Source organism: Alosa pseudoharengus, unplaced genomic scaffold, assembly GCF_046254945.1.
Source record: "Alosa pseudoharengus isolate Yale_2024_CS ecotype anadromous, Long Island Sound unplaced genomic scaffold, YU_APseudo_1.1 YU_APseudo_1.1_scf_14, whole genome shotgun sequence".
Lineage (NCBI taxonomy): Eukaryota > Metazoa > Chordata > Actinopteri > Clupeiformes > Clupeidae > Alosa > Alosa pseudoharengus.
In genome coordinates this window covers 9650323-9665098 of record NW_027468609.1, presented here as the reverse complement: position 1 = coordinate 9665098, position 14776 = coordinate 9650323, and positions in this window count along the sequence as shown.

The window sequence follows — 14776 nt, the reverse complement described above, 5'->3', positions numbered from 1 at the left end:
GTCAAGCAGCACAGTGGTAAACATTCCCTGTCCCGACTTTTTTTGAAACATGTTGCTGGCATGAAATTCAAAATGATCATATATTTCCGATGAAATAGTCAAAATGTTAACATTTGCTATGTTGTCTGTCTTTTTTGCTGCCAAATATGGGCTTACAAGACTTGTATATTATCACATTCTGTTTTTATTTGCATTTTACACAACGTCCAAACTTCTTCTGATTTGGGGTTGTAAAATCCCTGAAATCTCTGACTAAATGAACATTAATAAATGACAAAATCCATATGGTATGAAAAATGTTCTTTAAATAATAGCGATGCATTACCCACCTCGTGTTGTTACAGGTTCCTTACCCTATGCCTAATCTGAATTATAAACCTATTTGGATGAACAGTACAAAGTACTATATGAATTTGGTGGATACTACATAGTATATAAAGGTAGACATATCCTTGCAGAAAGAGGCAATTGATGAGTTCACTCAGAGTTTAATGAATAAGTCACTGATGCCACTCTGAACTCTGAGTCTACTGTGCTTTCTAGGCTTATGGATCTTAGCTCTCTCCATAGTTCTAACAGCCATCATAAATTGGAAATGTTTTGAATAAAAGGTGAAGGCCCTTAAATTCATGAAGAATTCCCCCATCAGGACCACACCCGGCACTCTCACAAATATGGGCCTGATGGAAGTGTGTTAGCAGTGGTTGGTAGAAACTGCCACACTGCTGACGGATGTTGCAGCTGTGCACTCAGGCGAATGAATTTTTATGGCTCAGGTATAGTGGAGATACTGTAAATTACTTTCAACTTTTCACCCAGAGGAAATTGCTAGACAGTTTATTTTACTTTCGAAACAGTTGTTCTGCATCAAATCGAGAATGAAGACCAAGGGGAGAGATTTCGGAATTGGACTGTTTGCTTTTGTATAAGTGTGAAACTCAGTAATGGTATTCAAAAGGTGAGCAGAGGACATAAATCCTTTAAATCCAAGTATGTTCTATTTGTACGGCATTAAAGGAATTATCCGGAGTAAAATGCACTTTAGATCAATTTACGGATGATTGGGAGTAGATACGTTGAGTTGACATCCAAATCATGTCATTCGGATTTGTTTTAAGAAAGTTCGATGTTACCGTTTTTAGTCAAAACTCGTTAGCGTGGAAGTGAGAAGGGCATATTATTTTGCCGCTACAAAACGATATTTTTATACCTCTTCTACAGTTCCGAACAAAATTACACTTACGTGGTAGTGAGTAGAGGGTCCCTAAAGCCAAACCGAAGTATCCCAAGGTCTTTATGTGGTCGGATAGAGTCCAGAATGAATTTCATCAAGCCAGTACCTTTCCGGAAATGTTGTCATCTTTGCTGCCATCTTTAGGGGAAAGTCCGTAGGAGAATTGCCAAGTGTCCGTAGGAGAATTGCCAAGTGTGCTCTGGAAATTCACAATTTCGTCGCTGTTTAAAAAAAAAAAAAAACATAGTCCAGTATTTCTTTTGAAATTGAAATGAAGTTATATGGACTGGACTATGTTTTTTTTTTTTTTTTAAATGGCGAAGAAATTGTGAACTTTCCCCTAAAGATGGCAGCAAAGATGACAGTAAAGATGACAGCAAAGATGACAACATTTCCGGAAAGGTACTGGCTTGATGAAATTCATTCTGGACTCTCTATCCGACCATAAAGACCTTGGGATACTTCGGTTTGGCTTTAGGGACCCTCTACTCACTACCTAAGTGTAATGTTGTTTGGAACTGTAGAAGAGGTATAAAAATAGCGTTTTGTAGCGGCGAAATAATATGCCCTTCTCACTTCCACGCTAACGAGTTTTGACTAAAACTAAAAAAACTAAAACATCGAACTTTCTTAAAACACATCCGAATGACATGATTTGGATGTCAACTCAACGTATGTACTCCCAATCATCCGTAAATTGATCTAAAGTGCATTTTACTCCGGATAATTCCTTTAATGCATTTCCAAGTATTGCATAAGCATGTGCATATTCTGTATGTTATTGTGTGTGTGTGTGTGTGTGTGTGTGTGTGTGTGTGTGTGTGTGTGTGTGTGTGTGTGTATGCGTGTTGTTTTATGGCAACACAGTGTCCCCTGTCTGCTGGTAAACCTCTTCATAAGTCATTGGAATGGGTTATGGGACCCAGCCCCAGCTGTCTGGGCCATGTGACCATCTTCCATAAAGGGAATGAGCTGCAGCCTGATTGATCAGGCCTTGCATCGGCTTAATTGAAGTGGACAGACAAGCCCAGGCATGTCACTCATGATATACACATGATATGCTTGCCCCTCTTGCCATCCTTCTCCTTCTGGGTCTGTCTATCAGTCAACCCCTGGCTCTATCACTGCTAAGCTTTCCCAAAAAACTGGTTACGCAACATTAGCAGAGGCAGCGGGACATGTATCATCTACTTTCATCATTACACTAATAACTTCCAAACACAGAGCTAACAGCTGGTGCTAATATCAGTCCAAATGTTCCCACCTCCCTTCCTACCTTGCATCATTACCCAAGGTCATCATTCTGGACATATTACATGGCATTTGGAGCATTTCCCCCTATCTCCTTGTGTAATTACTTCTTTATTCATGACCTTTTCCTAAAATATGCTCGGTATGTAATTTAATCATCTGGTCGGTGAAGGGAGCTGGAAGGACATACAGTATGGGCCCACCTTTCCTCACTAAAAGAGCACACCAGCACTCAAGCACATGAGTGACACCTTCATTTAAAAGTGACCCTTAAGAATGGGATATGGATCCATCAATCAGGATGGCAGAAGGAGGGCGAGAGAGAGAAAATCAGTGGCAGAATGAAAGAGCTGTGCTATGTATGCGTCATGGAGGCATTTCACTGTGAACCTAACCATCAATGATTCATCTTAGTAATAAGGCATGCAGATTTGAACATTGAATTGACAAACTTTGAGGTCAGGAAAGCTTGCTGGAATATTCCTGATTGTCCCATGGATCCTGTGGGATGGTGCCCTGTCGTATAATGCTTTGCCACAGTCTATGTCATGTCACTGACATTAATAATAAACACAGCTATCTATAAGCACATAGCAGGAGGAGGAAACACACCCAAATAAGGCAGCTGGGTCAGTCTCCTGGCCTTTTCAATATGAGTGGCCAGCAGAAGTGCCACTGAAGCATTACATTACATTAGTCATGTGGGTGTACCGCTCCTATCTGTGCCACTGTCTATAATGTATGGCTCGGTTTGCTGCCAAAGGAAGCACACTGGCCTCAAGCAACTGCTGCATTTTTCATACAGCTCATGCGCTTTGTTTAACAACACAATCATCCAGAATGTCTAGAATAGCAAGCAACTGTAAACTGAAACAGCCTCCACTGCCATGCCATTGACGGTAATTGCAATGTTGTTGGAAGTTAATCAGTGTTGCTTATCAAACACGGTCATTCTGAGTCATTATACAACAAGAACGTCTCAGGATCATAATCCAATTTGCAGGGTTTTATTTCCCTTTCTGCAGACAGAATTAAGTAGTGAGTAAAAATGTCAACACCAATAATGACTGAAAACAAATGAAAAACAGATTCAAAAGGCCAGGCGAAACAGTGATCCATAATGTTATGTGCTGCTTCAGAGTAAACTGAACTATTCCAGTTCTGATATTCTGTAAAGTTATACTACAGGCAAAATGCTTTTCTGTGTGGTTGAGCATTAAGTGCAGAGGATGAAAAGTAAAGCACACTTTAGAGTTACTGAGTTGTTGAACACAGCTCAGTTTAAGGTTGTGCAGTACAGTGCCATGATGAGTCTGTTGATATCTTGCTATATGTGCTATCATTGAGGGTAATAGTGCTCAGGTTTCCTTGCGCCACATCTCTCTTACAGTCCTGCAGGATGTGTTTACGGGTGTGTCCAGGGTACCATTGTGCCTGGCACTCAGCTGTAACCTAAAGCTGCTCACCCTTAACCTGGGGTCGGGTGCACACATGCCCACACGCCAGGGGGATTGGGTTTGTGCTGACTCCACAGTCCAGCTGCTCTCAAGGACAAAGCGATGTCATAGCAGCCCATGCATTTCATATGAAACATTTACATCCATTCAGCCATGTCTCTGCAGAGGAGAAGGGGAGGTGTTAGGTGAGGTGTTCGTTCAGTGTTTGACCTAAAACCACTCCAGTGTTTATTCACAGTCCTGGCTCAGTAACTGGGAAACGAACGCAGTGGCTTCGACCCTGTCATAAACAACCTCTGTCAGTCAACGTGATGTTTCAGCAGAATGGAAGGGTGTAGTCTGAGTGGCTGTTTAACTCAAATGTGAACAATGTCTTAGCAAAACCAATTCACGAAATGCGGGCACTAATGCTCAGTAACTCCTAAAAAATATGGTACCATAAACTAACATACATTTTATGATATGTCAGGATGTCTGTGACAATATTCTATGAAATACACGAGGCTATTAATTAATTCAACTAGTTCAAGATAATGGAGTGCAACATGTCAAAATGTTGTTTGATATTAAATCCAAGTAAACAACCATGCCTGGTTTCTATGGAGACAGCATGAAATCCCTCTACCCCGTCCCCTATGATGTATGGCATGTTTTATTTAAATTAGTCATGTGAGGCAGACTTCCTGAATGGAATTAGGCCATCACAGGTGAAGCAGCCAAAGTTCTTTTTGTTGAATGTGCACATCTGAAATTACGTGCCTAGCCAAAGCTTTGTATGAGTAATAGTGTCGTTATCCAGGTACAAGTTGATGCATAACCAGCCCTGCAGAAATATGGTTCCCACTGCTGTGACGGCAACATTATATAAGAAATGTATGTAGGTCACGGATAACAAATGGTTTACATTTTCACACACTTGCACATATGGTCAACATGGAGTGGATTCTCTAATCTTTTTTCTCTATGTATGCATATTATATGTATCCAAATGGACATAATCTTTGTGCTAAAAGTCAAGATATTTTCTCAATTTAAAGTGAATCATATATCATTCTTACTGTAATGTGTAAAGAGCAGCCCAGTCCAGCACAAACTGTATTTGCTTTGCTCTGTGCAAACCCAGCAGCACAGTAAGCAGGCTGGCTGTTTACCGGTGGACAGATGCAAGGAACAGGGGTCAGGACACACAGAGGGGAGAGGTGCTGCGGCTCATGTGTTTTTTTTATTTCACCGTGATGGTTAATTAATTATCATGCTCATCATGTGGACATGAAGCTGATCCATCTGCTCCACAAGATCTAATCCATGTTAAACAGGAAGCACCTACTGCTCCTCTCCACTCCCCGTCCACTACAGTACCAATGACTCTTATATCATCTCAAGTGAACATCCATAGCGTGCAGTAGCCTACAACAGAGGGGGGAGGCAGTTATGTAATGGTTTTGATGCATGTAGGATTAAAGTCCATAATGTCACAATTCACTTATAAATTGTCATGAGAACTGTTTGAATGAAAGACACCTGACCGGATCAGTCAAAAACCCTTGCACACAATATCATTACATACATTTGCAAATGAGTTAATGCAGTTATGCACAAACTGCTTTGCTGCATGAAATTAAGTCTTAAACAGCATTAAACAGATGCTTATGTCACATTGACCAGTCCCATGCTACGTTTAGGCCTACACTACACATGGCCGGCTATTTTCATAAACGGACATTTCACCCTCTCCGTTTTCATAACATCGTGCACACTTGTCAGTTTTCAGAAAAGTTTTCCTTACACTAACCCGGGTAGAGCATGCCAAACCTGTACGTGGCGGTGTAACGAGAAGCTGAAGCCCATGTTACCTAATCAGAATCCCGAAAATATCAACAACAGGGCGTGAACAACATCAGTGTGTGAACTCACAAATGCGCTTCTGGACAGAAGGTACCTTCATTTGAAGAGTTTAACAAAAGACACCCTCTCTGATTGCACTCCTTAATCCACAGGGAACGATTGTTGATTGACCACAGTAGTGTATTGCTATGCAATAGCTAGGCTATGTATCTCAAAATATTTTAGAAGCTGTTTGTAAATGCCAAGCAAGCCATATGGTGAGTTATGTGTAGGCTAATATTCATCATACAGCGTGAGGCTTAAAATAGAATACATTTTGAAAGGATTAATTAAACTAATTGGTAAAGAGTTAAAAATGCATCTGGCCTTATTATATCACATGGTGACAATTTTGGCTTTAACAAGTTGTCAACAACAAGGATTATATGTCAGGTCAGATCCATGTTCCATGAAAAAAGTCCTATTGCCTAGAAGTGAAGAAATACATCCTGTCCTCATGTTCATTAGCAACATTGTTGTCCTGTATTACCCTTAGAACCCAGCAGATTGCCCCATCATCTCACAGCTCTTGCATAAACATTGCACATATGTGGAGAAAGATACTCTCTTAGATGCTTTCTGCACCAAAAAGCAATAAGATAACTCACACATGTTCATGCATAAGACAGCTCCACTTACATAACCAAATGTTCTACTAAACTACAGAAAACTGGAAGATAGTACCCAGGTGTTTTAAGTGATAAGTGAGGCTTTACAAATATATAGGGGGTATATTATATACAGTAATTAAATATTTCCATGGCGACTGTGAAGGGAAATGTATGTTCACGCAACCGAACGTAATGAAGGACTCGAGGGTTATTTATGTTCTTGCCAAGTGTTGCTTCTCCTTTGCTTCCTGTTCACCTTGCTTCACCTTATGGCTCTTTCAGGCCTTCGTTGTCTATTTCACTGTCAGTGTTTTGACTCCACTTTTAGACCTTTATCTTTAGTTTCCTCTTTATTCATTCAGTTGTCTTGTGGTTTTATACATGTATTTATGAAGACTATTCATCATGTTATCTATATAATAGATTCTGAACCTTAGGAGTACTTTAATATTACCTTGATAAAAAAGTTATCATAGGACAATTCTTTTGTAAGCTTTTCAACATCAGCAGTGCATGCAGTCCAGTTTTCAAACCAATTTGTTTGCCAGAGGTGCTACAAATTCTAACAGAGTTTTTTTTCTGTGGAGAAACTTCTTATTTCTTTGTTGTGGAATTCATGCCTGTAACTGAGATGCATATATGCTCAGGCATTGTCCTTAAGCCTTAGGTCTTAAAGTTGTTTGGTGGGAGGTGAGATGTGAGCTTTAAGAGGAGGAAATTATGCTCAGGTAGGGAGGGAGTAATTGCCTTTGCACATTTGGGAATGAGCATAATTCTGAGGCTGGATTTAAATCACCTGAGCAGAAACAACAAGGGACAGGTGTATATGAGAGAGAGAGAGAGAGAGAGAGAGAGAGAGAGAGAATGCTTTGCAGCAACCAGCCAGTTGGATAAGAACAAACCACCATGGGCAGGTAGCTCTTTATATCAAATTCCCCTAAAGTTCCCATTATCCTGGATCAGCCTCGGTTAACTAAAAGCAATCACTGTAAAGACTGGTTCAGCAGCAAAGTTATGGGCTGGAGCCCAGTCTGTCATTCTCATTACCTCTGCCATGCTCAGATCTCTCTGTCCCCAGCTCCAGAGGAGTTTTCAGGCCTTTAGCTCCCATGGGAGGCATGTATGGCGTGCAGGCTGTATCCAGTAAGTCCTTGTCCTTACCCTCATCGCTCTTATGACTGTACTACGGATATTCTGTCTGCTATCTCTGTCCAGGCCTAGACAGAGGCCTGAAGAAATGAATAAGCATTTCAACTGCTTTAGGGTCTTGCTTGTTCACTAAGCTTGATCTGTGTAATACCTACCACTTTGTCCAAATCCAGCGAATGGACATTCAAAACATCTTGTGGACACTACAACTGCCTGCTGCCCTTTGGCTTTTCCAATGATCCAGTAAAGATATGCTGAACCAGTTTGTCTTTTTCTACCTTGATGACGATTTCATCATGTTCCAAGTCCCTGGCTCGTCATATCATCTAATTTCTGCAGTGTCCTCCAATGGCTGTTGGAGAATCAGATATTTTTGAGTAAACTGAAAAATGTGTTTTATCAGGTCATGAACTTGTGCTTTGGGCTCAGCTGGAGCTTCCCTGACAGACAGATAAAACCAATCAAGACATTAGTGGAATTTGCCAGGGAGCTGTTGGTTAGTGCAGTTAGTTGCAGTTAGTTGTCATAAGAGGAATGCAGACTGCCTGGGCCCTATTCCAAATCTAGACTAATCATACAAATCCATAAGCCTGCTCCTTCTTTTTCCAAGTCTTGTGCTTTTGTTTTGTGGTTTGTATTGTCATTTACTTTTGATTCCATACTACATTTGTTCCCATATGCTCTTAATTGTTTGCAAATAAATCTTGATTTTGCCTCATCTGGTCTTTGTCGTTGAGGCCTGAGCCGCAATTCAATTGGTGCCATGAAAACAAGAATTCGGAATGCAGAACGATGTCTGTAGGAAAGTTGCTAAAATGATGTCCCTGTTCACCATTACTGGATTTCCCTATGTGACACAAAAATAATTCCCTCTTTCAGCTACTAGCCATGATATCTGGATCAGAACCAAACAGAGTCAGCACCCCTTAGGGATGCCGAGGACAGCCTGAGGAGAACAAACAACAAATGGAGAAGATAAATATATCTCCAGCTCTGTGAAGAAGTTGCTGCATCAATGTGAACCTTACATGGTCCAAAACAGATGTAAGATCCTACGTAATGATATAATGCAAGTACTGCTCAGGAACCTTTGCTTTCAGCATCACTCTAAAACCTTGAGCAGTGTTTGTGTGTGTGTGTGTGTGTGTGTTCTGGACTAGTCACTCACTGCAGCTCAGATTAATGGGATGGGGGGGGGGGGGGGGGTGCTGAAATCTGTCTTCAGTTCTCTCCCAGCAGCCAAGAGCAACACCATCCTGGGAGGCATCACAAACATCCCTAAATCTATCATGACCAAGAGTACCAGCCTTACGTGGGGTGGCAGTAGCAGCAGCAAAAGAAAAAGTCAAACAACTCCTCTGTTGTGTTTCTGTGGCTAACTCTAACCTTCTCTGACATTCCCATATTACAAATAGGCATGTCTGTTCTCTCTTTTTTTCTATTTAATAATTTTCAAGTTCACAGCAGACAGCTTAGGAGCAGATGGGGGCAACCACATGTTCGTGATTACAAGGAATCAAAAAAAAAAATCCGGATTTCAGCATCATTACTAAAAAAAAATCATTTTTTCTGGCCTCCGTACAATGAAGCAAAAAGGGATGCCGTTCGTGTTTGGGATTTTACATGTAATCACAGCTGATTAGATGTAGTAGTCAGACTGCTGGCCCAGCTGTTATTATGTAACAGCAAGCTGAAATGAAATTGCTGGCCAGTGCAGAGGGGCCTCCCCTTTGCTAGCCCTGAGTTAGCCCTCCACCGATAGATCTGTCCAGCCCCATGACTTTAGACCAGTTGCGTGCAGCAGATAATAGTTTGCAGTGTGGAGGGGAGAGAGAAGGGCTCTGGGGATAACTGTGTCGGATGTTCGGTGTTTTTGAAAATTATCTACTTCAAAATCCTCTCTGTTTTGAAGGATTGAGGCTAGTGCCACATGCTTACTCAAGCTAAAAATGTGTTGTCTGTAGCCTACACTGCTGTATTATTCTATGGTCACGCTGAAAAACTATTTTCAAATTTTGCATAACATCAGGCTGTGGAAAGAAAGAATTGAACACATTCAAGTATTGCAGATCGCAAATATATTGTCGTGAACGGTTGTTATGTTTTTCATTGTTAAATTGTTGTTGTTTTTCTATAAAATAATTAAATAAATAGATAAAAATATGCAAACGAATAAATTATCAAAAAAATAAATTTAAGTTTCTAGGTGTTTTCATGTTATATACATGTTTTACATACATCTCCTCGCACAGACCATTGTTTGAAGAAAGGTGTGAATAGGCCTAAATAGTGTGCATGAAGTTGCCCAAAGCTGCTTATCTCTGGGTAGATTGTTTTAGGCAAGCACATCACAATTCCTTTAGGCAAACAATGTCTGTCTGCTGATTGACTGTTTGATTGATATCTCTGGCTGAGACTTTTCAGCACAAGCTGTAAAATACATGTGATCAAACTTGACAACAAAGACTTCATAATGTAATCATGTTTAGCTGGAGAAGCCTTTTTCACTGTGTTTAGCACTCAGAATGAGTGTCTATGTTGATGGTAAACATATGGTCGGGGCTAAATCGCTGTTTAAATCAGCAGCTCCCAGTCTCAAAAGAACCCCATCAGTGTGGAAATCCATTCAGCAATCTGAAGATTTAGCAGTGTAAGATTGCAGAAATAGTTTCAGCTGTGCTGAAACAATGGTGCATGATAAAGTAAGTCGTTTTTTATATTGTCATCTTTTTCATATTGTCTGCATATTTGCTTCAGATCTTTTGTCACCAGGAGCTCTTTGTGGATTTTTCCTGCATGCCACTTGGCGTGTATAATAAAATGCCTGCACATGCTGAGTCATTTCGACGGCTCATCAGCACCAGTGGCTGCTTGTCCAGGTGCCGTGTCTGGCCGAGGACAATTGGCCACGTTTAGAGGGGAGGGGAGCAGAGGCGAGAGGAGAAAAGCCGTGATGAGAGCACAGGCAGACACTTTTTTTCCTCCTGGCAAATGAGCCTCTTTCAGACTGTGCTGCATTATTTAGTGGCGTCCCTGTCTTCCCGAGAGCTACTTCTAACGGCACGCGTCTCCAGCTCAGCCCGAGGAGGGGCCAGGAGAGGCCAGCCCTCTTCAGGAGCACAAAAGCCTGGTGTGAGGAGAGGGCGGCCGAGGGCTCAACCGTGGAGGGGCTTCAGATGAGAAGTGCTCTGTAGCACCCTGTAGTGCACTGGCACAGCAATGGGCAGACAACCGGACCTTCGGAATTTCAAAATCCCTCACATATTAATTATGGATTAAATATCAGCCTGGATTAAGGAGGCTGGGTGGCCATTAAATGCTTAGAAGCACATTTGCCCTAACACTGCAGGCCGACTCATGTAAAACAAATTTGCCTGCGCCTTTTTCTCATTAAAGATTTAATGATGCTCCTATAGATAGTCCTCTTTTGTAACATTTTGAATGGTTAATGCAGTGTATAAACGATAGAATTTGATTGCAGGGAATGCCCCACAGACCCGTGTCCTGAGTTTCCCTGCGTCTCCGGGGAGGAAGGAGGAGGGGCAGAAGACAGTCCGCTGGAAGCTCTCACAGCAGGAGTGCCTGCCCACATGCAGCCTTGCGTCCACATACTGTAGAGATGCACTGACGTGACCCAGGCTCAGATGGAAGTACGTCACTAGGTGAAAAAGAAGCAGACTGCAGTAGCAGCTGATATCTACATGGTACACATCGATCTGAAACTGGACACGGGACACTGGCACATATACTGAAGCACACAGGCACACATACAGGGAGGTTCATTTTACTTAAACAATTGTCCAAACTCAGCCCCCCTTATATTATTTCAAGAAGGTGCTGTTCAGTTGTGCCGTTGTCCTACTTTGTTTTTTATTTTGTGGATGGTATGAGTGCATATGAACCCATTATACTCACACACATAAATGTCATAAAAATACACAACGTAACATATTACGTATATTATCCATTCACAGATATGTATTTACATGTAAATGTATTTTGTAATTACATTTCTTATTGGATTTTTAGAATAACTGAAACTTTCTGATTTGTGAAGCGGCCAGCTGACCACAGAGGGTCACACTTAGCAGATACCCGCAGCACTATGTAGGTCACACACTCCTTAGAAGAATTAAATATTCAGGATGGAGAAACGTGAGGGAGCAGTCAGTTATTCCAGTGGAATAAGCCCAGGGGACAAACAAGGCTGTAGAGGTTTCAGACAGGCAACATCACTACGCCGTCAGCGTGTCCTCATCCATACTCGTACTCGGTTGCATAAGACGGTTCTTATAATACGATTGTACTTAGAGGCGAATGAGTTTTTCTGCTGTCCTCTATTTTTGGAGAGGAGATGCTTTTCAAGTTTAAGTTTGTAAGCAGTGCACTCAGCATGTGCAGCATGCATTTGCAGTCTTCTAGTCCTGTGAGGGCAGAAATCATGAATCCAACCACCAGGAAGGACCCTGTTGGAGACAGACATGTGGGTGTCGTGCGAGGATATAATTGGGTCTCAGACATGAAAAGCCTCTCCACTCTTACCCATACATGAGCATTCTTTTTGATACTTGTCTTGACTTAGAGGTTTTTGTTGTGTGAAAAACAGGCTGTTTTGAATGCAGATATGAGATAATTACAAGATAATTAGACAGGTTGGTGCCAGTGGCTCCCTGCAGCAGCTTGTGCTGCCCCCATAGTGGGAATATCATTTGGCATCAGCAAATGAAAACAAAACCCAAAATCTCTTAAAATATGGAGCCACATTACACTTGTAAATTAATTCCTCAGACCAGACTCCTCATTTCAAAATGCTTCTCTGGCGTGACAACTAAAGCCCGAGAGTGAAAATTGTATGTGCAGTGGGATTAGAACTTCAGTCATGTGAGATATGTCATATTTAAAAACAAATGAATCAGAATCAGAGACAATTACAGTACACGTGGGCCTCTTTAGCACTGCGTGGAGTACATAGAGTATATGGGCAGTGCATTGTGAGACGCACATATGTTTCCCATACTGCCAGAGCTGAATGTCTGTGTGGACACAGTTCCGACCTTCTGCAATCCATTTGTTAATGCCGTGTGCACATGCAAGTCTTGGAGCCCTTTGTGTCTTGACTCTGGGGATCTGCTGGACTAAGCTGACCCCTCTGGCTGTCACTACTCTGGGTTCCCTCGATGACAGAGGGAGCACCGCCAATGCTTGCTTGGCTCCCTCAAGGATATTCCATCTCTATCAGCAACAAAAGCCAATGGAATACATCACCCAAGGCGCTCAGTTTACACTTCATGCGTTTCACATTTAATTCAAAATGAATTCATTTATTTTCTCATCCATGGAATCACACACCATCGGCGTACTCACAAACAGACTACAACAATGTTGGTATGGTGTGAGATATGTTTTCTTTTCTATGCTTAATACTGAATTAAACTATCTCTAATGCACATACACCCAACCATTAAACTCCTCAGATGTTGGTCCAACAGGATCAGCAACTCCAGCAGAAACAAAAGAATCTGAAAGACATTTTTTATGCAGCATGTTAATAGTAAAGTTGTCATAATCTCAACCATCATGAGCTGTCACAGCAATTTAAAATATAGTTATATGATATATGATTAGGCATAGGCTGTCAAGGGTATTTGACATTATATGGCATCCCCTATGACATGTTCGTGACATTTATTGTCATGTTTAAAACTTAAATCACTGGTTGCGTTTTCTATTGTCAGTTACAAAAACTAAATAATGTCCTCTGATTTCCTCAGAAGCCTTTCCAGAAGCATTGGGCCTACTGTAGTCATCAGTACCAGTCTGTTTGTGAAGCATGGTAATACGGTTTGTCTAAGAGCACGATGTCTCTGTATATAACATGTGTAATCTTTTATATAAAAGCTATGAGGGCATTGTCGGTATATCTTATTTTAATCACAATAATGCACTGTTCTTTATGCTATGAAGGCAATAAATTTATAGGTTGACTGGCGTGAGGGTGGGGACTGTATCAATAAAATAGAATGCTACCTGGACATATCAATATGTACTCCTATAGTCCAATAAGTCCTTCTTGCACCCGGTAACACCCCCCCCCCCCCCGCCAACCCAACTCCACCAATTTACTCTAGCCTGTCATGTGTTTACTCCCCTCATGTCAGGGGATGTGTCACTGCCCAGTGCGTGAAGGAGTGAGATCAGAGCCCAAGGCCATCTCAACGAGACAGCGTTCTCAGATATGACATTTGAAGGAAAAAAACACCAAAACACACGCAAAGCCTCACTGAAGGAAACATCGCTTCATTGCGTACTCAACAGAAACATGCAATCGGGATCTGTGAGATTAAAAAACAAAAAGCAGAGAAACAAAATAAAATCTGACATCAGTCATTTTTCCTGTTGTTTGTCCTTGTAACAAGCTGTCAGGTCTGCATGGACATCTCTTTTCCTTTTATCTTTTGCAGCATTAAAACCATTGGGACAGCCGTGACACCAGGAGTTGTTTACCCTCTGGTGGCCTTGAGCTACCCTTGGATGTGCAGCTAACTGTGGCTTAATACATTCCATGGATCTTGTTCCCTCTTTTTTCGGGCACTTGAATTAATTACTGGCAGGTCATTTAAATCTAATAAAGAAGCCTTTATAAAACTGTGTGTAGCTCTTTACCTACCTTGTGCACTGTGAAAAATTTCCTTAATATAGTTTCATAATTAAATGCAGACCAAGCTGTATGGAACCTGAGGAGTATAAAGAATTGCTATAAGTTTATCTTTCCTTATAACACACGTATGCTAACTAGCTCTGACATAAATAGGGCATATTGCATTAGCATATTTACATGTTCTTTAATTTGCATACATTAAAATATTTACTGTCAATATATCCAAAGAGGCTTGCCAACGGGGAGATAACATTACAAAATATAGGTCAGAAAGCCAGTCATGATCACTGCAACCTTAATGATGTGGTAAAGACAGAGCAGAGATGCTGCTGTGTGAAAGGTGTCCTGTAAAGTAAGGAATGGCAACACACTGTATGAGCTCTTACTGAGAGAATCTGATGCTGTTATTCTGAGCTTTTTCATCAAAGAAATATACCATGACTCTCTGACAAGCTCTAAATATAGACCTGGGGTGAGTCATTTGGGATTTGTTTTGAAAACATGCCTCTTTATTCTATAAGGACTTAATTTA